Source organism: Mauremys reevesii, linkage group 12 (genome assembly GCF_016161935.1).
Source record: "Mauremys reevesii isolate NIE-2019 linkage group 12, ASM1616193v1, whole genome shotgun sequence".
Lineage (NCBI taxonomy): Eukaryota > Metazoa > Chordata > Testudines > Geoemydidae > Mauremys > Mauremys reevesii.
Genome location: NC_052634.1, coordinates 49,342,081 through 49,365,363, shown reverse-complemented (window position 1 = coordinate 49,365,363; position 23,283 = coordinate 49,342,081). Strand labels below are relative to the sequence as shown.

The 23,283-nt window shown below is 53.0% G+C and overlaps 4 non-coding genes across 4 annotated transcripts; all 4 read left to right on the top strand.

Moving 5' to 3' along the window:
- Positions 1-3,769: 3,769 nt before the first annotated feature.
- Positions 3,770-3,851, top strand: TRNAS-AGA. Its single transcript has one exon. It is a non-coding gene; the product is annotated as a tRNA-Ser (tRNA).
- A 2,824-nt stretch (positions 3,852-6,675) lies between these two features.
- Positions 6,676-6,749, top strand: TRNAT-UGU. The gene has a single exon. It is a non-coding gene; the product is annotated as a tRNA-Thr (tRNA).
- A 10,474-nt stretch (positions 6,750-17,223) lies between these two features.
- On the top strand, positions 17,224-17,305 carry TRNAS-AGA. Its single transcript has one exon. It is a non-coding gene; the product is annotated as a tRNA-Ser (tRNA).
- A 5,546-nt stretch (positions 17,306-22,851) lies between these two features.
- On the top strand, positions 22,852-22,924 carry TRNAR-CCG. The gene has a single exon. It is a non-coding gene; the product is annotated as a tRNA-Arg (tRNA).
- Positions 22,925-23,283: the final 359 nt, after the last annotated feature.

Genomic DNA, 23,283 nt, shown 5'->3' with positions numbered 1-23,283 from the left:
GGTCACACTGAGATTTGAACTCAGCTTGCAAGATTCAGAGTCCTGAGTGCTGCCCATTACACCATGGGACCAGCTTGTGTGGTTTTCTGCAGCCATTGATGACTCTCACAGGGCTGGCTTGTGTAAGGGACTGTTGGCCCTTTACTAAAACTTAGTGGGGTTTTTGGTTGGCTCGTCCCCAGTCCCCATAGAAGGGGGAAGGGCCAATGGGAAATCAGGACCCTGAGACTGACAGGCCCCTGGGGCAATGGTCACCAACTGGTAGGGAACAAGTGAGAATTTGTTAATGGAGAAAATTCCTGGTGAAAATTGGCAAAGCTGTGGAGAGTTTGAAAAGTTCCAGTGAATTTACACATGAAGATACAAACAGAGAGACAAACACACACAGAGAGAAGGAGAAAATCACACACTGCACAGGCCCACACAGACATAAACAAAACCAAACCTGCACAGCACACAGATCCATATAAACAAAAAGGAAAACCACACAAAATATAGAAAGAACAAATCCACACCAAAAATACAGCAAAAGCCCACAACAGGAAACACAAAACCCACATACCAAAAGAATACTAAGCAAAAAACAATATTCATGCAAAAATCATACACACACGCACACAAAACTATGCAAGGCATCCACCAAAATCACACAGGACCCACATGCACATCAATACGACAGACAACAAAAACCCAACATACAGAAAGCCAGGCAGGGTTTGAGTCTCACAGCGAAGAGGGTGAGCACACAGGTGGTTTGGGGAGCAAAGACTGACGGGGAGTCGGGGGCAGTGCTCTGAGCTCTGCTCGACCTCTCCTGACACAGGCGGCTGGTGGAGAGCAGAGCCTGGTAGATCTGTGGACTCTGCCCTGCTTTCTGTAAAGCAAGGGGACCTCGGTGTCTTCTGAGCTGCGATTGTATTTTCTGCAGGGCAAAATGATTGGCAGAAGCCATTTGCTTAAAGGAAACTAGTGCTGGAGGTGAGGTTTGAACTCACAACCTCAGCATGACTCTACTCAGCACCACTCTGTAAGTATTGGGCACTAACCCATTGCACCACTGGGCGCTGCTTTCAGGAGTTTGTCTCCATGTTTCACGGATGGATTAGCGGAGTGGGGGGGTTGCATTAGCTAAAACAAATCCATATTAAAGGCTGCAGGATGGCAGCAGCAGAGGTGGGAGCCTCCTTCCATGTGCTAGAGCTGGTTCCCCCTTCCGTTGCTGAGGGGAAGGTTGGTGCTTTGAGCCCACCCGGTGCTGGAATGTCTCATGGGTGAGGTGAGATTAACGGGACTCTTGGGAGGGGAGGGGAGAGAAGAGGAAGTCTTTTCTATCCCCGCCTAGCTCCGTTGGTCTCCTGTGGCCCTTTCGGCTCTCTGCTCCCCTGCTGGGGAGATGCAGAGACAAGCCCCCATTGGGGTGAGTCACCGAGAGGCTGTGTCCCGGGGTGTGGGGGGGGGAGGGGGTGGGATGGGGCTCAAGGTGAGAAGGTTCTGTGTGACAATGTGCGGGGAGGGGAGGGTGTGTTCCTTAGGATAGAAATGATGGAAAACACAGGGGCAGTGACAGTGAAGCCCCGTGTCTGAGTGTTATGACCCTGTGTGGTGCCGCCGTTCACCTTCCTCCTATGGGCTCAGCTTTCACTGAATCCAGCATTTTTTCACCTGTCCTCACCACAGAGGTGACCCACATGCCTCAGCTACCAAGTGTCCCTCTTAGAGACGCCGAGGACTGGAACTGATTTCAGCTGCTGGACAGCTCTGCTAGGTCTTTATTCATTTGCACAGGAAAATGCTGAGTGTTTAAATTCATTTCAAGCCCCCTACCCCCATTCAGCGAACTCCTGAACATACTGGAGATGGGTCTGGAAATTGATTTTCATTTGAAAAAGTTTATAAAGGGAATCACTTGGATTGGAGCTAGGAACCCATCACCCTGCAGGGAAACATTCACCCACTGACTTACCCTCACAACAGAGAGTGTCCTGTATAGCCCAGAGCAGGAACAGTTTTTAACCTGGGGATCAGTAAACTTTATCTCTATACAAACACCACAGTTTACAAACTCCCCACCCCCGCTCTGTGTCACCAGCTCTCCTGCTCCCTGCCCGTCAGTCTCTCCAGCATTGCTCCAATCCCTTAAAGCAGAGTCTCAACCTCAATTTACCTTAAGGCCGGTGCCAGTCCTCCAGTTGGCCAATAATGTCACTCATTCTGCCCAGAACCTGCCCCCCAAAACTCCACTCCCACCTGCCTAAGGCTCTGGGAGGAGTTTGTGTGGGGAAGGAGGTCTGGGGTGCAGGCCCTGGGCTGGGATTGGGGTGCAGGAGGGGTGCAGGCTCTGGGGGCAGTTTGGGTGCAGAAGGGGTGAGAGGCTGGTCTCTGGGAGGGAGATTGGGTGGGGGAGGGGTGCTGGGGTGCAGGCTCTGGGATGGAGTTTGCAGCGCTGTAACAAGGGTGAGGCGAGTGAGGCACTTGCCTCGGGCGCGCAAAGTGGAGGGGCGCAGCTCTACCCCGATCAGCGGCACTTCGGTGGCAGCTCTACCGCTGCTGCTTCTTCGGCAGCAATTCGGCAGTGGGTCCTTCTCTCCGAGAGGGACTCAGGGACCTGCTGCGAAATTGCCACTGAAGGATGAATGAAGCAGCGGTGGCAATTCAGCGGCAGGTCCTTCCCTCCGACAGAGATTCAGGGACCTGCCGCCAAAGAGCCTGGAGCCGGCCCTTGCCTCGGGCACAAAAATTCCTTGTTATGGCTCTGGGAGTTTGGGTGCTGGGTGCAGGCTCTGGGCTGGGGCAGGGGGTAGGGGGAACAGGAGGAGGGGTGGAGGTGCAGGCTCTCGGGGGGAGATTGGGGCGGGCGGGAGGGGGTGTGTGGAGGGAGAGGGCGCAGGCTGTGGGAGGGAGTTGGGGCAGGCGTGTGTGGACTGAGGTGCAGACTCTGGGAGGAGTCAGGAGTATGGCGCTACCTGGGGCTCCAAGGTGGGGCAGGCTGGGGTCTCCATGTGCTGCTGCCCCAGGCATCACCCCGCAGTGTCCCATTGGCTGCAGGGGCTCAGGTGGGGTAGCGTGGAGGCACAGACCCACCCTGCCCTGCCATGCGGAGGGGCCGGCAGCCACTGGAGCAAGCAGGCAGATGCTGCTCAGCTCCGCTGCACTGACAGGGCCCCTGGGGGGGAGCGCCTGAGGGCAGCAGGTGGGGCCAAGGGAGTGACCAGTGAACCCTTCTCTCCTGCAATGGCGACGGTCAGACAGAGGGGACGTGGCACCTGCATCCCTGCCAGGGAGATATTGGCTCAGCTCTTTCTTTCTGCTGCTGTTGTTAGTCCATGAAACATCAAGGGTGGAATGCAAGACTGAGTTCATGCACCAGCCCTCAGTGCCCCAGAGAAATCCTGCCCCTGCTATTGGAACGATGTGCTGGAGATTTGACTAGGAAAGGGACTGTCTGAATTGTCAGAGTGGGGAATGAACAACAATCTACAGCAATGTCGTTCACACAAACACACTCTAATCATGCTCCAACTGGAAGGGAAATGGGCAGGAATTCTCGCTGTTCAGCCAAGGACACTCTTACACTAATGCAGCCATGAGTGTGCTGGGGAAGCTGGTCTGAGCAAAGAATTTGGGAAATGGGCAGGAATTCTCGCTGTTCAGCCAAGGACACTCTTACACTAATGCAGCCATGAGTGTGCTGGGGAAGCTGGTCTGAGCAAAGAATTTAAAGTGACAATTCTGTGAGAACAGAATCATCATGTAATGAAATATACAGCAAGTAGTTGTGGCCGAGTGGTTAAGGCGATGGACTAGAAATCCATTGGGGTCTCCCTGCGCAGGTTCGAATCCTGCCAACTACGCAAGCTCTGCACTGTTGTTGCTGTTATTATAGTGTTTAATCAATATAGTAAAAATCTGTCCTGATTCCTCTAACACCACAGCGTGAAATAGGAACAGGGACAAATCTTGTTGGTGACGAATAATTTTGCAAATGATCTTCCCATTATTAATTTCCACGCTGCCCCCACTGGAGGTCTGGGCATCGCCAGTGTCACTGCTCTGCATTCACCTTCCCCTAGAATTGTTCTTGGACATTCGCCTTCCTCTGCAGCGTGGGGCTCGGGTCACTTGCTGGAGGAGTCCCTGCACCTTGAGGTCTTTAAGCCACGATTTGAGGACTTCAGTAACTCAGACGTAGGTCAGGGGTTTGTTACAGGAGTGGGTGGGTGAGATTCTGTGGCCTGCATTGTGCAGGAGGTCAGACTAGATGATCATAATGGTCCCTTCTGACCTTAACCCTATGAATCTATTCATCTATTCCCAAATTTGGAAAATTGTGCAGTTCAGAATGTGAATAGTGACCCCGTCTCCTTCCTGCACCTGCTCTACATTGCTCCTCAGCAGCTTCTCCCCCTGCAGAGTCACCCCAGCACGGCAGTGCAGCCGTCCATGGTTCAGCAGGGGCCCTGGCAAGGACCGTGGGTGCAGCTAACAGCCCGTGAGCCTGGCCGTGAGGCAGCTGTAAAAAGCAACCCCAGAAGTACAGAGACTGAATTCCCAACTTTAACATCATGACCCCCTGTAGAAAGCCACACGTGTCAGTTGTATTGTCACAGGGAGATGCAAAAATCAGGTGACACCAATTTGTAAGTTGAGTAAATAAAGTTGAGGAGATAGTTATTAACCTCACAAAAATATACTAAAGATCCCTCAACATAACACCTGAAGGCGAAATATGAACAGAGACAAACCTTGTCAGCAAAGGCTCATTTCCCAAACGATCCTCAAAATGTTACTAATTCCCACCCCTCCTCCACAGGAGCTCTGTGCAGTGTCACTGTTCTGCAGGCAGCTTCCCATTAAATGTTGTTGTGGACATTCCCAGGCCTGGAAATGTACCAACGACAGAATTTGAAGAGCAAACCTGGCTCCCCGCACCAGGCAGGATTTGAGTGTTTTGTCCCTGTCACTTAGTCTTTGTCAATAGTACAGACGCCAGGGGCAGGACTCCAGGCTCTGCTTGAGGGATCCTGGCACAGGGGCTGGTGGGGAGAAAGGATGGTAGATTCTGACCTGTGCTCTGGAGAGGAGGTACTAAGTGAAGGGGCATTTTTAACTCCTCCCCTCCTCAGGGCTGGAATTCTACATTCCACAGGGCCAAAAAAGGGGGTGATGCCATTTGGCTAATGAAAACCAGTGCTTTAGGTGAGACTTGAACTCACAACCTCAGCATAGTTCCTCTCAGCACTGCCCTATAAGTACTGTGCGCTAACCAATTGTGCCACTGGAGCACCTGTTTGCTATGATTCTCCAAGACCCCTAGGTTGATACAGGCGAGGGGTGACCCCAAAACATTCTCAGTGCGGTTGAGAGCAGGTAGCGACAAGTGTTGTACTCGGTGAGGTGGATTCTTCTGAAGGCTTCCAGGCCCCATTTGACCCTTTTGTTCTTCCCTGTGTAATAACAGAGCTGGTTAAGACTCAATGGAGAGTCTTGCTGCAGACCAACAGATCTGAAATCACTGATAACCAGCTCTAAGCATTAGTCCTGCTTTGGGACAGTGTCTCTCATGCAAGAAACTGCCCAGTCTGCGCTAGCAGGGAGGCTCCTCACTAACAGCTGAAATCAGGAGAGCTGTGTGAAGTGCAGGGACACGGGGTGCCTGAACAGGGGGGAACAACACCCCAGGACTTTTAAAAATGGGAGAGCTCTGCCTTGCCACTTTGTGATGACCATAAGGGTGGGGAGGGGGCAGAGAGCAGTGTCTTGGAGAAAGAGGCAGCGTAGGAGTCCATCTAGCTCTGAAACTTGTCTTCTGACAGTAGCCAATACCAGGTGCCCCAAAAGCCACTCCCAAAGGTACTACTGGGAGTTGAACCCAGGGTCTTCTGTTTACAAAACAGGTGCTTTAACCAGCTAAGCCATGGTAACTACTGTTACTTAAAACATCATGTCTGCCCACACCTGACTCTCTGCCAATCCCCACTGAGCCCTGACAAGTGTTGCTCGTGTTTGGATTCTGTAAAGCAGAGGAGCAGGTGAAGTTTTGCTCCCAAGATGTGTGTGTGATTCTTTGGACACGTCTACACTACAAAATTAGGTTGTTGTAATTACATTACTTAGGCTGGCAATGCAGTTCTATAAACCTAATCCCGGTGTAGATAGCAGCTCAGCTGTCAGAACTTTCTGGAGCTATGAAAGGGGAGGGGCCCAGCCTCTGTAGCAGGAATGTAGGACAGGCGAGTTCACCGCGGGCATTATGGGATACTGGTGGAGGCCAGTTATGGTGATATAATGACCAGCAGCATTTACACTGACACTCTGTCACTTTAAGTTTGCTGCACAAAGCTCTAGACCTCTCATCAAGGTGGTTTTATTTTGTCACCAAAACAGGGCAATTTTGTCGCCAGACGTGGCATTGCAGTGTGTGCACCAGCCAAAAACTGCTGACCTAGGGAGCGTAGTGTGTTTTTCACACACCTGAGCAATATAATGATGCTGAAAAAACTTTGCAGTGCAGACCTGGCCAAAGATATACACACACACACACACACACACAGCTTGCAAGGAAAACCTCACCTGCTCCTCTGCTTTGCAGAATCCAACACAAGCAAAGCTTCTCAGGCCTCAGTGGGGATGGCAGGGAGTCAGGTGTGGGCAGACACTGTGTTTTAGCCACAGGCAGGCACCATGGCTTAGCTGGCTAAAGCACCTGCCTTGTAAACAGGAGATCCTGGGTTCAACTCCCAGTGGTGCCTTGTTGAGTACCTCTTGGAGCACCTGGTATTGGCTACTGTCAGAGGACAAAACACATAGCTAGGTAGACCTGTGGGCTAGCCCAGTGTGACTTTTCTTAGGGTTTAAATTACACTCACAGGCACTGATAATAGAGTTACTGAAAGTTTGGGAGTTAAGAGCTGATAGGTCAGTGGTCCAGCCCAACACAGATAAACCCCCCTCCCTCTGGGACAGGGGCAGGTCTGAGCTCTCACACCAAAGGGCTCATTGTGGCTGCCAGAACCTGTGGGCATCTCATTTAGTTTGCACCGAGGGTTGAGTCCTGCTTTGTGCACCATGTGTGAGAATGAAAATCCTAAACCGCCCTTTGAAATAACAAATGCAGCAGGACGTGTTATTGTCCCTGCCCCAAAGCAGACAGACCAATGGAGAAATGCCATTGAGTCCAGGGTAATACTCCACTGCCATTTTACCTTGTTTGCTTGCTAAACTCCCTCCCAACCTTGAGGGCTCCCAGAGCCCAATATTGAGCTTGAGCTGAGATGTCTACGGTGCAAATTTACCACCCCACGGGCCTAGCCTGGGAGCCTGCACTGGCACGGGACAGCCGTAGGTGTTTCATTGCAGTGTGGACATAGCCTAGCATTATGTCTACACTGCCATTAACACACCCAAGTCACTATTCTCAAACCCTGGGTCAGTTGATTCAGGCTTGTGGGGCTTGTGCTGCAGGGTTATAAAATTACAGTGTAGACACTTGGGCTTGAGCCCAGCCTCTGAGACCCCACGAGGGGTGAGGGTCTCCGAGCCTGGGCTCCAGTATGAGCTCCAGGATCCCAAATCAGATCATCCAGGCCAGCCGGGCCACAGGGATTTTATCACAGTCTAGATGCCCTCTCAGGGTATGTCTACACTGCAATGTAAGCCCAGGGTTAGCAGAAGTCATGTCAGCAGCCCCAACACATAAACCTAAACCACGAGGAAAAGTCCCACCCCCAAATAAGCTGGGCAGTGTCCTTCTCCCTACAGCTCGTAAGTCCGGCAACCAAAAGTCCTTTAACATGAGCCATCCCCTCTCTGCACCCCACTCACAGCTGTTGTTCTTAGTCAGTGCAAGCCCAGAGGTGCCTCTGTCCAGTTCACCTGCTACCCTGGGTGGAAAAGGGGAGAAATAAGAAGGCACCATACTCACTATGCTCTTTAGGGATTCATTCATCCCCCCATAGCCACCCTGTCCTAACATTGGTCTAACACCTAAATTTTAGCATTGACAGCCAGACCCTGGCCCACTTGGCTTTGGAACCGGTGTCCCCTGCCTAGCAAGTGCTATTGAATTGAGGGTGAGTCCTTCAATCGGGGTCTGCCAAGCACAGTTGTGCTGCCCTCGCTTCACACAACAAGGATAACAACCCTTTATTTCTCCTGCCCCTATAACAAGGAGACTGGGAATCCAACACCAGCCACAAGTGATCATTTCGGCAACACAACCTATTTCCAACATACTGTAAAATCCCCATGCAGACTCATACATGAAACCTTGCAAGAAAATCTTCCTGAGGGGGTCTGAAGCACCTGCTGCTGGAGGGAAGGAGGGAGCCATGGGTTGGGATTGAGGAGCAGCGTGAGGAGTGGGGGCCTGTGGGTTGGGATTGAGGGGCACTGGGAATAGGAGGAGGCTGTGGGTTGGGACAGAGGAGAAGGGTGAAGAGGAGCAGGCTCTGATTGGGAGTGAGGAGCAGTGAGCATAGGAGGGACTGAGGGTTGGGTCTGAGGGGCACTGGGAAAAGAGGGGACATGGATTTAGGCTGAAGAGCATCTTCATTTGGGGATCCAGCAGGACAGGGGAAGGTAGCAGGTGATTCTAATTCCTTAGGGATATTCTATGTGTTTGTATGTGTGTGTGTGTGTGTGTGTGTGTGTGTGCAGGGAGGAACATGCTCTATGACCAGAGGCCTTTATTCCTCCAGGCTGCAAGGACAGAGGGGCTGTCAGGAAGTTGCCCCTTCAAACCCACACACAAAAAGGCCCTTCTGAGGAAAGGGAAAATCCTGAAGAGAAAAAGTAACATCAAAGAGGACTACAGAAAGGACAGTTTAAGATCTTGGCAAGTAGTTTATCACCTGCCTATGGACTTGAATGCTGGACCTTCAGATTAAAAGTCTGACGCTCAGCCAACTGAGCTAGCCAGGCTCATAAAGGAAAAGTGGAAGTTGGTGCAGAGGAGAAACTAGTCAAGAAAACAAGAGCAGGAAACAATACGGGAAACCTGCTGCTCTCTCTGGCCTGGTCAGGGGGCTGTGCCGATCGGGTGTCCGGACAAAGCTCCGCATCAATATGGTGATCCCTGGGAAGCTGGGGGTCCCCAGGTTGCCTAAGGAGGGGTGAACTGGTCCAGGTCGGAAACAGAGCAGGTCAAAACTCCCGTGCCGATCAGTAGTGGGGTCGCGCCTGTGAGTAGCCCCTGCAGCGTAGCCTAGGCAAGACAGTGAGACACGGTCTCTTTTTATACACCCCCCTCCCCCGCAGAGACTGTATGGGGGGATGGGAGCTCCCATTGTGGGGATCCTGAACTGGTGGGAGGGAGGCACCATGTACCAGGGATCCCGAAATGCAAAACAGGGACACCCACACACCAGGCATCTTGCAGCAAGAGCTGCAGTCTTGATTTACAAACTGCAAGTGATGGGGAATTTACCACCTTCCTTGCGGAGCTTGTTCCACTAGATAATTAGCCTCACGGTTAAAAAACGGTCATTTCCAGTTGGGATTTTCTGACATCAACTGTGAGCCAATGGGGTCTTGTGCAAATTTTGTCTGGTGAATTAAAGCACCCTTTAAATCACATATCCCCCCCTCTGGGAATTTGTAAAACGTATTTAAACCAGTGATTAAATTGCCTCTTAACCTCCAGTCAATGAAATCAATTGAGCTTCTTCAGTCTCTCGCTGGAGACATTTCCCTTTTTTTTAAAGGCAAAATCCTGCTCTTTCCAATGGGAGCTGCTGCTTCAATGTTCAGTTTGGGGAGGGATTTGGCTGCACTCAGAGATCTGCCCGCGGGTTACAATCTGCGATCCGAAGGGTCGAACGCAAACAGCGTTTAGATGGGACCGTTAGTGCCGCCCCCGTGTGGCCAAAGAGTAGAACTGAGCAGCAGAGTTTACAGCTGGAGCCTGGGACACTCCTGAACAAACTGGGCACGAAGCCTCTCGCGTGGGATCCTCGCTGTGCAGCAGGAGGCGGAGGGAAGCTGATTGTCAGGGCTCAGGCAGCTCCTGCCAGGCTGAGCCGGTGTCTGTGCTAAGCTCGGCATCAATCAGGTGATTCTGGGCAGTCTGGGTCCCCGGCTCCCACAGGAGGGTGAAGCAGGTCACCCCTGGAGCAGGTTAAAGCTGCAGGGTGACAGTGGGGTTGCTGCCCCTGTGAACAGCTGCTGTAGAACCGCCTGGGCAGGACAGGAGAGCCAGTTATACCCCAGCCTGTATTGGGGGATGGGAGCACTCACACCCTGGGGACCCACCCACCAGAGATCTGCTGGGGGGAGAGTGGCACCCACACACCCAGGATCTTGTAGGGGGGGACAAGGGCATCCACACTCTGGGATCCTCTGCAGAGGGACAGACACCCACACATCCAGGATTCTGTATGGGGGGCAGAGGTACCCGGACACCTGGGCGGGGAAAGGGGGCACCGAAACATCCGGGATCTTACCTGGGAGGACAGCGGCGCCTGCAGCTCGACATGAGACGGGGGCTGGGGGAGAAAAAGCATTTCCCAGTTCCAGGCTGTCCCCGTCTGGCCAAGGCACAGAGCTCACAAGCAGAGTTTAAAGCTCCAGCTGCCAAGCTGCAAAACAAGCCGGGCCCTGTGGCTGGTGCCTGTGATCCCAGCACCTGGGGAGGCTGAGGCTGGCAGATTGCTTGAGCTCAAGAGTTCTGGGCTGCAGGGGGCTGTGCCGATCGGGTGTCCGCACTAAGTTCAGCATCAATATGGTGATCCCGAGGGAGCTTGGGGTCTCCAGGTTGCCTAAGGAGGGATGAACCGACCCAGGTCAGAAATGGAGCAGGTCAAAACTCCTGTGCCAATCAGTAGTGGGATCGCACCTGTGAATATCCCCTGCAGCATAGCCTGGGCAAGACAGTGAGACACAGTCTCTTTTTAGACACCCCCCGCAGAGCCTGGCTGGGGGGGATGGGAGCACCCACACGCTGGGGAATCTGACTTGGGGGGAGGGACGCACCCAAGCAACACGGATCTTGAAAAGAGGAACAGCGACACCCACACACCACAGAGCCTGGATGGGGGCAGGGGAACCACACATGGGAGCTAGTTCATGGGGTGGGGGACACACCCATATGCTCCGTTGCGCCATTCTTAATGAGAAGAACGGGGGCATCCGCACAACACGGATCCTTAACGAGCTGGGGGACACCCACACACTCCACTATTAACCAGGAGGGACAGGGGCACCAGACACCCCCAGTAGCATGGAGAACCCCCACATTCACCAGATCCCTCATGGGGGGTAAGACAGAGGGGATTGTAATGGGGCCCAGCGCACCCACGCACCAGGGATTTTTAAGGGTTGAAGGGACAGGGACACCCACACACACTGAGATCACGTCCTTGGAGGGACGCAAACCCTCCACAGAAGGACCTGGTCTGTCCCATGATGGCAGCCCAGCATGGGTGAGTCAAAGTCTCTTTTATTAAAGCCACGCCCAAGAGATCCTGACTAGGGTGAGAGAGAAACCCACCCACCAGAGATCCTTAATGGTCTAGGGTGCACCCACACACCAGGGATTCTTATGGGTGGGAGGAATGGAGACAGCCAGACACACTGAAATCACTTCCTCCCAGGAGCCTGGGCCAGACAGGGAGACACAGTCCCCCTTTACATATCTGCCAGACAACCGTCCTCCCACTCCTCCACACAATGTTCTTATCTGGAGGTGAAGCCAGGAAAACCACATGGAGGATTCTTATCTGGGGAACTGGGGGGACCCACTTACCACCAGAGATTCTTAAGGGCAGGAGGAACAGGGACTCCCACCTCTGTAGCATGGGGGTGGGTCACCTGCTGGGATCATCTGGGCATATTTCACCTCGTCAGCTCCCTGCCATTGCCTTGGGGCCCCTTGTTCGCTGCCTCTGGTACCCAGTTTAGCCTCCTTCCTGAGGGCTGAGACGCTTGATCTATCTAAGGTCTGTGGGATCAATGTGTGTCATGGTGTAATTCTGTGTTATTCGGGGTCAGACTAGCTGAGCTAATGGCCCTTCTGCCCTTAAACGCCATGAAAACATTTCCTGGTTTCTCCTTGCGCCTGACAGACACCACGGTGAGGGGCCCGATAGAAGATCCTGGACACAGCGCCTGGCTCTTACGTTATTTGGGGATGTCAGCACTTTCCTAGCAAAGCTGCTGCTAAAGCGCTGGATTTGGGGAATGGTTTGGCCCGATTCAGAGATCTGCCTGCGGGTGTGAACCTGCCACGAGGAGTGGGAAACGCAACCAGCAACGGGAGGAGTTGGCTGAGCTCCGGGCTGCCCCCGTGTGGCCAAAGCTTAGAACTGAGCAGGGGAGTTTAAAGCTGGCGCTGGGAGGGAGCTGAACACGCGAGGCACGAAGGCTCCTGCGTGTAACATTTGTTGGGTGGGCAGCTGAGCGTAGCTGATTGCCGGAGTTCAGGGCTGCACCCCGGGTGCTGAGCAGGTGTCTGTGCTCAGGTTGGCCTCGCTATGATGAGGGCTCTGGCTGGGGCTGAGGATTAGGTGCGGGGATGAGGGCTCTGGCTGGGGCTGAGGATTAGGTGCAGGAAGATGAGGGCTCTGGCTGGGGCTGAGGATTAGGTGTGGGGGATGAGGGCTCAGGGCTGGGGCTGAGGATTAGGATGCGGGGGACGAGGGCGCGGGCGGGGGCAGAGGAGCAGGGTGCTGGGGGATGAGGGCTCTGGCTGGGGATGAGGGTTTGGGGTGTTGGGGACGCCAGGGCTAGGGCAGAAGGGCAGGGTAAGGGCAGCCTGCCTTGCCATTAATGGAGGGCAGGCGCAGGGACCCTGCGGCAGCAGACAGTAGTTCTGCCGGGAGCCCTCCAGCAGCACAGAGCAGGCCGGGGAGAGGCGCGCGCTGCTTTCTGCCAGGCAGGGACAGGGTGCGGTGGAGGGGGGGGGCCACGCAGGGGGGGCCAGGCGGGGGCTGGGACCTGCTCCAGGCAGGACGCGGCGGGGTGGGGAGACCTGTGGGGCCGGGGCCCGATCCAGGCAGGGGGGAGAGACCCAGCTCCAAATATTGCTGGAGCAGGGCACCCGGCCCTGAATATTCCTGGAGCCTGGGCACCGCAAATGTGTATAACCTGCCACCTGTGCCCCCACATGATGGGGATCTTGAACTGGGAGCAGGGAAGCACCATGTACCAGAGGTTCTGAAGGGGGAACAGGGACACCCACACACCAGGTGTCTTGCAGCAAGAGCTGCGGTCTTCATTTACACAGGGCAGAGATGGGGATTTAACCACGTCCCTTGCGGAGCTTGTTCCACTAGATGATTAGCCTCATTGTCAGGAGGCTTTAGGAAGTGCGGGGCCCAATTCGAACAGTTTCGATGGGGCCACAGCAGGGACGACTAAAACAAAAACTTAAAAACCCTTTCATTTCTTCCATGTAGTATTTACTTTCCATGACTATATAAATAATAACAAAATTATCTATTACATACATTGCATCATATATTAATTAGCTGATTTGCACTTCCATATCAGGAAAATAATTTGTTTTGATAGTTGTACAACTGATTTTCTTCACTATTTTATTAAAATTTATAAAATATTTCCTTATTAATATAAAATTGCCCCCAGCCTTCCTCCAGCGCCGCCCGGCCCCGGGAAACAAACCCTCCTTCCCCAGCTCCGCCCCATCAAAACAAGGTTCAGGGGTGGGGGCAGGAAGAAATGGCACACATGGGGTGACCAGATCACAGCAGTAAAATAGGACCTGCCCCCTCCCTGCTCAGCCCCACCATCATACCCCTCTTCACCCCCTAGCCCCCCGCTGGCTTGCTGCGTCCCTCCTAGTCAGTCCCCACCCACCACTCGCCTCCTTTCACCTTCTCCCTCCCCTGCCAGAAACCCCCATGCCAGCCCCTAGAGCCCCTGCTGGCTCACTGCTCGCCTCTTTGCCCACTCACCCCCTCACCCTTCCCCCCAAGTATAACGCCTCATTCAAAGCCCCAGGGGTCACTATATTACTGCACACAGCAGTCAATCAATGCAGTTGTAGATAAATCTCTGTATTATGCATTTTTGTATAACTTTATATGACTTTGTATTGAACCTTGGTAATATGTTATAGCGGGCCCCTAAGGTAGTGTAATTAAGGTAAAAGAAAATGTCTTTTGCTTGGAGTAGAATCAGATCTTCCCTGCACTTTGTAATCAGTTGCCCTGTTGAATGGATGAGGTGTGAGTGAGGAAGGTGTGTAAGGCAGCACCTCCAGACACCTGCAACCCTTGGAGAGGGACTGGGAGCCAGATGGAGGAGAGCTTTGCCCAGGCTGAGTGGGATGGAGTTTGGGTGCTTGGTGCAGGCTCCGGGCTGGGGCACGGGGTGGGGTGCAGGAAGGGTGGAGGGGTGCAGGCTCTGGGAGGGAGTGCGGAGGGCTGGGTGCAGGCTCTGGGATAGAGTTTGGGAGCCGGAGATGGGGTGCTGGGTGCTTGGGGGGGCGAGGGGAGGGGACTGCCATCACATGTGGCTTCCTTCCTCCTCTGCTGCCCCTCACCATAGCCTCGGTGGGGAATGGAGCTGCCCCTTGCCCAGTGTTTGCAGGAGTGGTGGCTGGGGGAAAACCCAGTCAAACTCTGGTTTTACTCTTTCGTTGATGGGTCACTTTAACCCATTACACACCCTTTCCCGCCTCTCTCACTCCACTTTTCTACTGGGCTTGTTTGCTCTTTTCGGTGGAGCCAGATGAAAACCACAAACCTCAGTGAGAGCAACAGGCTGGAAGACTAGACTGAACCCACCACCCACCCTAGTCCATCCCAGAGCCCAGGACTGAGGGCAAATGTCCCCCCAGCCCCGGGGCACCTGCTTCCACTCCTGGCCTCTCCCAGCACTGCCAGCGATTCTGTGTGGCTGCATCAGGCGGGATTTCAACCGACCCCGCTAAATTCACCCCTGTTTTGCAACCACTCTGCACCACTAGCTCCTCCCTTCCCTGCCCTAGAGCTGCAGCAGGGCTAGTCAGCTGAGCTGGGCATTTGATTGATCTGAATATTATCATGCCCCCTCAAAAACCCTTAATATCCACACAGCTTTGAGTGGGGAATAGCCCTCCACCAAGCCGGTCTAATTTATTGTTGTAGGCAAATGAAGGCGCCATAGTTTAATGGAAATATTCAGCCCCTACAGCGATCTTGCAGCAGGGAAAGCAGAGTTGATGGGAAGGGAACTGGTCTGATAGGAGCCCCAGTCCCCTTCCTTTGCAAAATAATTTGGAGAGGGGAATCAGATCACCCTGTGCCTCAGTTTCCCTCTTGCCAGGAAGGGTGCGGGGAGAGAAGTCTCAGCCTGCCATGGATTCTCCATCTCCTGATGTCATTTGATAAAGACTAGATGCCTTTCTGGAATATGTTTGCCCCAAAAGTAGCTCTTGTGTCATACAGGAGGCCTGTGATATGCAGGGGGTCAGATTAGATGCTCTAATGGTCTCTTCTAGCCATAAAGTCAGCTAATTTCTGAAAACTGAGTGTAGCATTGGGAGCAGCGTCTGATGTTTTCCTGTCTAGCCGGCTTGCTGCCTAGAACGAATGTTCCTTGAGTGGGGTGATCCACAGGGAGTAGCTCAAACCCCCAAAGTGCCTGGCCAGGGGCAGGATATTAGCACAGCAAGGGAGGGGTGTGGCAGTGACATCACAAAGGCCTTTTGCACAAAGACTATTGGTCAAAGGTGGTGGGGAGGTGGTGACCTCACAGAGAGATGCTGACATCAGCCAGGCAGGACAGGGGCGAGGGGCCAGGGAAACCTCAGAGACCCCTGTGGCTTTGCTTCAGCAAGTCTCCTTCTCCAGGTCTCTCTTTGAGGACTGAGGGAGTATTCGGGTTCAGGTACCTGAGCGCCAGGAGGAACCTCTTACGACTTTTCTCCTTCCCTTTTAGGGAGTTTACTAGAGACCAGCCGTCCCTGTTTAGAAGGTAAGAGCCTCCTTGAGGTTTGAAACCTGTTCAGTCTGATCCATCTGGTGATGAAATCTAAGCATGGAAAACACGAGCTTAAGGAGGCAGAATTTTATTCCGCACCAGGGATTTTGTCCCCTAGAATTACTGGGGACATTAGGGTTTATCCTTTGTGTTTCACCTTTTCCTCCATCCCTTCCTCCTTTCTCTTCTCTTGCTTCTTTTGTCCTTGCACATGTTTCACACCCAACACCAAGAGCGGGGTGTGTGTATGTGTTGCGGGGGAGTGTTTGGCAGCTCCCACTGTGGGAGGTCCACCAAAACTGTGGGGCTGAAATAGTGCTCGGGCAGTGATCCCCACCAGTGACCTGAACCATCTCTGTTTTGTCATTCACCTGGGGGTCAGGGGGCTGGGTGACAGGGGTGTTGGCTCTGGGGTCGGAGTGTCACTTCCCCCCTGCCAAGCCAACAGGATCACAGCAAAGGAAACCAGCTCTGCCGGCAGGGGAAGAGTTCAGTCCAGGGCCTGGTGCATTCTGGGAGCAGAGGCGGGGCAGAGAAAGGGCAGATACGGGGCAGCTCTGAACACTGTGCGCAGAACTGCCTGTCCTGTCCCGCAGCCCCTGTTACAGGGGGCTTTTCGCCATAGTTTTAATCAGGCCAATAAATTGAAACAACCCCTGTTAAATCATTGCTGAGCCCGAGTCCTTCACTCACATTCCTTAGGGCATTGGGTGTTTCATTTCCTGCCTCCATTTCCCACAGAGACACAATTTTCTTTGCACAGATCCATGAACAGCAAAACCTCCCTGTGTCTCTGGTCTGAGGCAGGGCATTCGATTCCAGTGAAATCTTCTCTCCTGCAATGGCGATGGTCAGACAGAGGGGACGTGGCACCTGCATCCCTGCCAGGGAGATATTGGCTCGGCTCTTTCTTTCTGCTGCTGTTGTTAGTCCATGAAACATCAAGGGTGGAATGCAAGGCTGAGTTCATGCACCAGCCCCCTGAAAAAAATTCAGTGCCCCAGAGAAATCCTGCCGGCTGCTATTGGAATGATGTGCTGGAGATTTGACTAGGAAAGGGACTGTCTGAATTGTCAGAGTGGGGAATGAACAACAATCTACAGCAATGTCATTAACACAAACACACTCTAATCCTGCTCCAGCCGGAAGGGAAATGGGCAGGAATTCTCACTGTTCACACAAGGACACACTTACCCTGATGCACAGTCATGAGTCTGCTGGGGGAGCTGGTCTGAGCAAACAATTTGAAGAGACAATTCAGTGAGAACTGAATTATCGTGTAGTAAAACAATTATATATCAAGTAGTTGTGGCCGAGTGGTTAAGGCGATGGACTAGAAATCCATTGGGGTTGCCCCGCGCAGGTTCAAATCCTGCCAACTACGCAAGCACTGCACTGTTGTTATGATCACTCTAGTTTTAGTGCCTGAGCATTCACAGTGCAAACTGGAGCTAAATCTAGTTTCACTCTGTCTACACTTAAAATGCTGCTGTGGCACCTGCTATAGCACTCTGGAGTAGACAGTCAGTGGAGAGATTTTCCCATCCCTGTAATAGCTGCATTGAAAGAACAATTCTTCCTTTCTTTAGCACTATCTAACCAGGGCTTAGGTCACTGTAACTATATGGGTGGACGGGGTTTCATACCCTGAGAGACGCCGCCTGCCAGTGAAGTGCCCAGCGTACACCAGCCCTTAGATCCTCTTGGTATTTCAATGCAGGCACTGACCTGTGAGAGGAAAACATCAGCTCACAAACACAGAGACTGAATTCTACATTTAATCTCGCTGCACTTTCCAGAAAGTCACAAAATTCAATTCATTCTTGCTAGGACAGAGAAAAATAATTGACACACAGTTTTGTCTTGGTTAAATAAAATTAAGTGTTTAATTAATATAGTAAAATCTGTCCTGATTCCTCTAACTAACACCACAGCGTGAAAGAGGAACAGAGACAAAGCTTGTCAGTGATGACTAATTTTGCAAGTGATCTTCCCATTATTAATTTCATGCTGCCCCATTGGAGGTCTGGGCATCTCCAATGTCATAGCTCTGCATTCACCTTCCCTTAGAATTGTTATCGGACATTCGCCTTTCTCTGCAGCGTGGGCCTGGGTCACTTGCTGGAGGATTCCCTGCACGTTGAAGTCTTTAAACCACAATTTGAGGACTTCGATAACTCAGACATAGGTTAGGGTTTGTTACAGGAGTGGGTGGGTGAGATTCTGTGGCTCATGCTATGCAGGAGGTCAGACTAGATGATCATAATGGTCCCTTCTGACCTTAAGTCTATGAATCGATGAATTTATTCCCAAATTTGGAAAATTGTGCAGCTCAGAATGTGAATAGTGACCCCATCTCCTTCCTGCACCTGCTCTACATTGCTCCACAGCAGCTTCTCCACCTGCAGTCACCCCAGCACTGCAGTGCAGCTGCCCAGGGTTCAGCAGGGGCCCCTGGCAAGGACAGTGGGTGCAGCTAACAGCCCGGTGTGCCTGGCAGTGAGGCAGCTGTAAAAAAGCAACACCCCAGAAGTACAAAGACTGAATTCCAACTTTAACATCATGACCCTGTGTAGAAAGCCACACGTGTCAGTTGTATTTTCACAGGGAGATGCAAAAATCAAGTGACACCAATTTTTAAGTTGAGTAAATAAAGTTGAGGCGATAGTTATTAACTTCCCAAAAATATACTAAAGATCCCTCAACATAACACCTGAAGGTGAAATGTGAACAGAGACAAACCTTGTCAGCAAAGGCTCATTTCCCAAACGATCCTCAAAATGTTACTAATTCCCACCCCTCCTCCGCAGGAGCTCTGTGCAGTGTAACTGTTCTGCAGGCAGCTTCCCATTCAATGCTGTTGTGGGACATTCCCAGGCCTGGAAATGTACCAAGGACAGAATTTGAAGAGCAAACCTGGCTCCCCGCACCAGGCGGGATTTGAGTGTTTTGTCTTTGTCACTTAGTCTTTGTCAATAGTACAGACGCCAGGGGCAGGACTCCAGGCTCTGCTTGAGGGATCCTGGCACAGGGCTGAGGGAGGAGAAAGGATTGTAGATTCTCACCTGCACTCTGGAGAGGAGGTAATAATTGAAGGGGGCATTTCCCACTCCTCCCCTCCTCAGTGTCCCAGGGCTGGAATTCTACATTCCACAGGGCCAAATGAGGGGGTGATGCCATGTGGTTAATGAAAACCAGTGCTCCAGGTGAGATTTGAATTCACAACCTCAGCATAGCTCCTCTCAGCACTGCCCTATAAGTACTGTGCACTAACCAATTGTACCACTGGAGCACCTGTGGAATAGCATTTTCTGAAACCCCCCTAGGCTGATAAAGCCAAGGCGTGACCCCCAAAACATTCTCAGTGGGGCTGGGAGCAGGTAGCGACAACTGTTGTACTTGGGGGGGTGGATTCTTCTTAAGGGTTCCAGGCCCCATTTCACCCTTTTGTTCTTCCCTGTGTAATAACCAAGCTGGTTAAGACTCAATGGAGAGTCTTGCTGCAGCCCAACAGATCTGAAATCACTGATAACCAGCTCTAAGCATTAGTCCTGCTTTGGGACAGTGTCTCTCATGCAAGAAACTGCCCAGTCTGCGCTAGCAGTGAGGCTCCCTCACTAACAGCTGAAATCAGGGAGAGCTGTGTGAAGTGCAGGGCCCCAGGGGTGCCTGAACAGGGGGGAACAACACCCCAGGGCTTTTAAACATGGGAGGGCTCTGCCTTGCCACTTTGTAATGACCGTGAGGGTGGGGAGGGTACGGAGATCAGTGAGCGGGAGGAGGGGTCTTGGGGGATGAGGCAGCGTAGGAGCCTCTTGTGGGAAATATCTCCTGCCCCCCTGCCAAAAGGAGCCCCTTGAGTGGGAACGGTCAGAGGCCCCACTCGGGGCTGGCCCTGCTTTCCTACCTGCCTTCAACTGCTGCAAAACATCCCGAGCAGAGAAGCAACGGCCAAAACCCTTTAAGCAGCTGCCAAAGTAGCTCAGTTGGGAGAGTGTTAGACTGAAGATCTAAAGGTCCCTGGTTTAACCCCAGCCTTTGGCAGCTTGTTCTCTGAAGACAGCGGTGCCTGCACCCAACGTGAGCAGGGCTGGCCTAGGCAAAGCAATTTTGGGGTCCTTTCCATTAAAAAGTTGCAATACTGTATTCTCATGGGGCCCTGAGAGATGAGAGCTGTCTTTCCGAACGTGGTGGCCCTCAGGAATGGTGCCAGAGGGCTGCTGGGCAGTGGCAGGCAGGCATTGGGGATGAAAACCTCTGCGCAGTTGAGCAAGGGCAGTGCCCTGGAAGGGGCATCTGTGAAAGTGGCCGTGTGGAAGGTGGCAGGGATTTGGGGGCCCAGGAGGAGGTGCTTGCTGTTCAGTGCCTTGGAGCAGCTGGACTTGGCCATGGTGGGTGTTCAGGAAATGCACATTAACAACTCTAGGTAGCTCAATAGGCAGAGGTTGATTGGAGGAAGGGCCTCCTGGACAGGGAAGAATGATGGGGCTGAGTCTTGTTCTTCACATTCACGGTGCAGTACAGAAGGTGGTGGAGCTTAGACCAGGGAGGGCATTGCTGGTGGCTTTGTGCTCTGTGGCACTGGTTACTGCTATATTAGTGTGTATGGTCCCCAGTTAAGGCATGAGAGGGAAGATCAAAGGCTCCCTTCCTCTGGACTGCATGATGTTTGTTGTTGGGGGGGATTTTAATTGTGTCAGCCGGCCTGAGCACCACTGGTCCTGTTTTCCCAACCTTCAGAGGAAACATTTTTACAATGAGCACTACCTGGCGCAGGTCTGTAGTGAGGTCGGCTTAGAGGAGCTCACTCCAGCCACAGAGGGGGTTCACCTTTCTGCGGGGACAGGCCAGGACTCGCATTGACCGGATTTATGCTCAGCTTTTGTGTCTTTAGCATGTTGCTTCTCAGATTCTTTCTTGGCCTGACTTGTTAGACTTTGACAATTAACAGGCCAGAGTTTGTGCACCTTCCTATTATCCTCACTAGGATCTGATTTCCAAATTTTAAGGAATGACTTTTTGCCTCTAATGGCCTCCATTACTCTGACGTTTACCTAGAGTGGCTTTCTGCTGGTCCTCCTATTGTCGTTTCTGATTTAGGGCAAACGTTTCATCTGAGCCTCTAACTGCGGTGGTTTTAAACGCTCTGCATGCTGCTTGCAGGCACCTAACACTTGTGACAGCAGCTCCTTTTAATTCCCATCTAACCATCTGTACTTATGCCGATAGGTCGACTTTAGGTCTTTAACTTTGAGCGGTAGCTGAGAAGATGGTAAATCGGGCAGAAACCCATTCGACAAACCTCTTCATTTCCTTGTTATTTCCTGACTTAGTCATTCATCGCCTTTTCCTTATTTCCTGGTTGAGGCGGCGGCCTGCCAGGGAGCTCCCTGGCACCTCTGGCTGCCTGGGCTGAAGGCAAGCGGCAGGCCTGGGCGTGGCGAGGGCCTCCTGTCCAGGAATGAGGCTGCAGTGCTTCCTGGTCCCCTTTTCCCACCCACACGGGCAGGCGGCTGCTGCGGGAGAACACGAGGGAGGCTCTGGGGGCGCTAGGCAGCGCTGTGTGTGTGGCTGTCAGGGGAAAGAGCCGAGGTTCCCGACTCGACCTGCCATTGACTCGCGTGGCTCTGCGCGCCGTCAGCCGGGGCGGGGCGGGCCAGGCCGCGGACGTGACTCAGGCTTGGGCCGCATGGCCGTGCTTTCCTGACAAGGCATGAGGCAGGCCAAGAGCTTTGCACAGCGTACAGGGAAGTGGGAGGGAGGCGTCTTTGAGCCGGCGTGTCTCCTCCGCTTCTCCCTTGCCCCTTGGGCGGAGGCGGGAAGGGAGCGAAATGTTCCCGGCTGAAGGTATTGCGCTCGGCCTTGAGGATTAAACCTGAGGCTCTGGCATGGCTGCTGGGAGATTCGCTTTGCAGCGGCCCCACACTCTTGTAGGCAGCAGGTGAATCCACTGTGTCCAGGAGGGAGCCTTCAACGTGGCAAAGGGGACATCACGGCCCCAGCAGACCTTGAGGAGCCCATGAGGAGCCTTCAGTGGCATCCCTGGGGGAGCATAACCCCCCCCTCCTTTCCATTAACAGCTGCACTCACTGACCCATGATACCACAGAGACACCTACCAGCAGCTGGTTTGCCAGGGCTGCTGCCCAGCACCCTGCAGCGCTTCCTGCCAGTGCCAGAGCTCACCAGGCACTAGCCTGGAGCCAGGGCCGCTAGGCGCTGCTGAAGAAAAGCCAGCAGAGGGACACAGTGGAAGTGTCCTGTGCCCATAACACAGAGGTGGATCAATCAAAACCCTCTTCTGCCAGCACCAGGCCTCCTGCTTCTTACACTGGGCCTGCAAGCGAGGGGGCGGCTGGCACAGCACCAAGAGTCTAACCTGTGAGGCAGGAGGCGGCTGACGCCCGCAGCCTGCTGGGGAGCTCCCAGAAGCTTTAAGTGACAGAGACTCCTCAATGCCCTTAGTAACAAGGGTTTGGGGTCACAGAGGCCAGTAAGGGGGTCACTGTGTCGGCCTTATAACCCTGGGTGTCAGGTCACTGTGCAGCTTTGATCTAGAGCTCGATCCCAACAACCAACCAGCAGCCCACAGCCTCCCCCTGGGTCTGCCCCACCTGGTCACTCCTTACAGGCCGACCTTACCCCCCTTCCAGCCCCGGATTCACTCCCTAATCATCCTACTGCCACTCAGAGCCACAGCCGTGGAGGTGCTGAAGGAGGGAGGGGTGACTCTAGGGTGGGGTTCTTCTCTAACGATGGCTGGCAGAAAGGTGGTGCTCAGCTCTGTCAGCGACCTGCCCAGTTGCCTCGCTGCCAGGGGATGCAGACATGTCTCTAAGGCACATAAAGGGGCTATTTAGTGTTGAAGCAAATGCGAGGAATGTGCATTTATGAGAGGAAATTTCCATCTCTTCAACAGCTGTACATCAGGGCTCCAGTGGCCTAATGGATAAGGCATTGGCTTCCGAAGCCAGAGATTGTGGGTTCAAGTCCCATCTGGGGTGAAGATCTACTTCTTTCCTCTATATTGCAAGGAAAGGGCCTTATTTTCAACCAGGAAGCTGGGAGATGTTTCTTTGTTTGAGCACAAAGTCCTGGATCTTGGGAACAATCACCAAGGATATTAGAAGGCTCAGTCTGGTGACCTAATGGATGCAACCACACACCCCATCCCAGGGCAGCCCCATCTGAGAAGCAGGATCCATGGAGCAACATTCCCCTCCTGCCCTGACAAGTGGGCTGTGCAGATGATGGTGGAGGGCAGCAGGATGGGAGGTTGCACTAGCGCTGCCTGGGCTGTATCTGCGCCAAGGATAAATGGAAGGGGTCATGCAGCCTGTGCCTGACACTCCACAGTGCTACA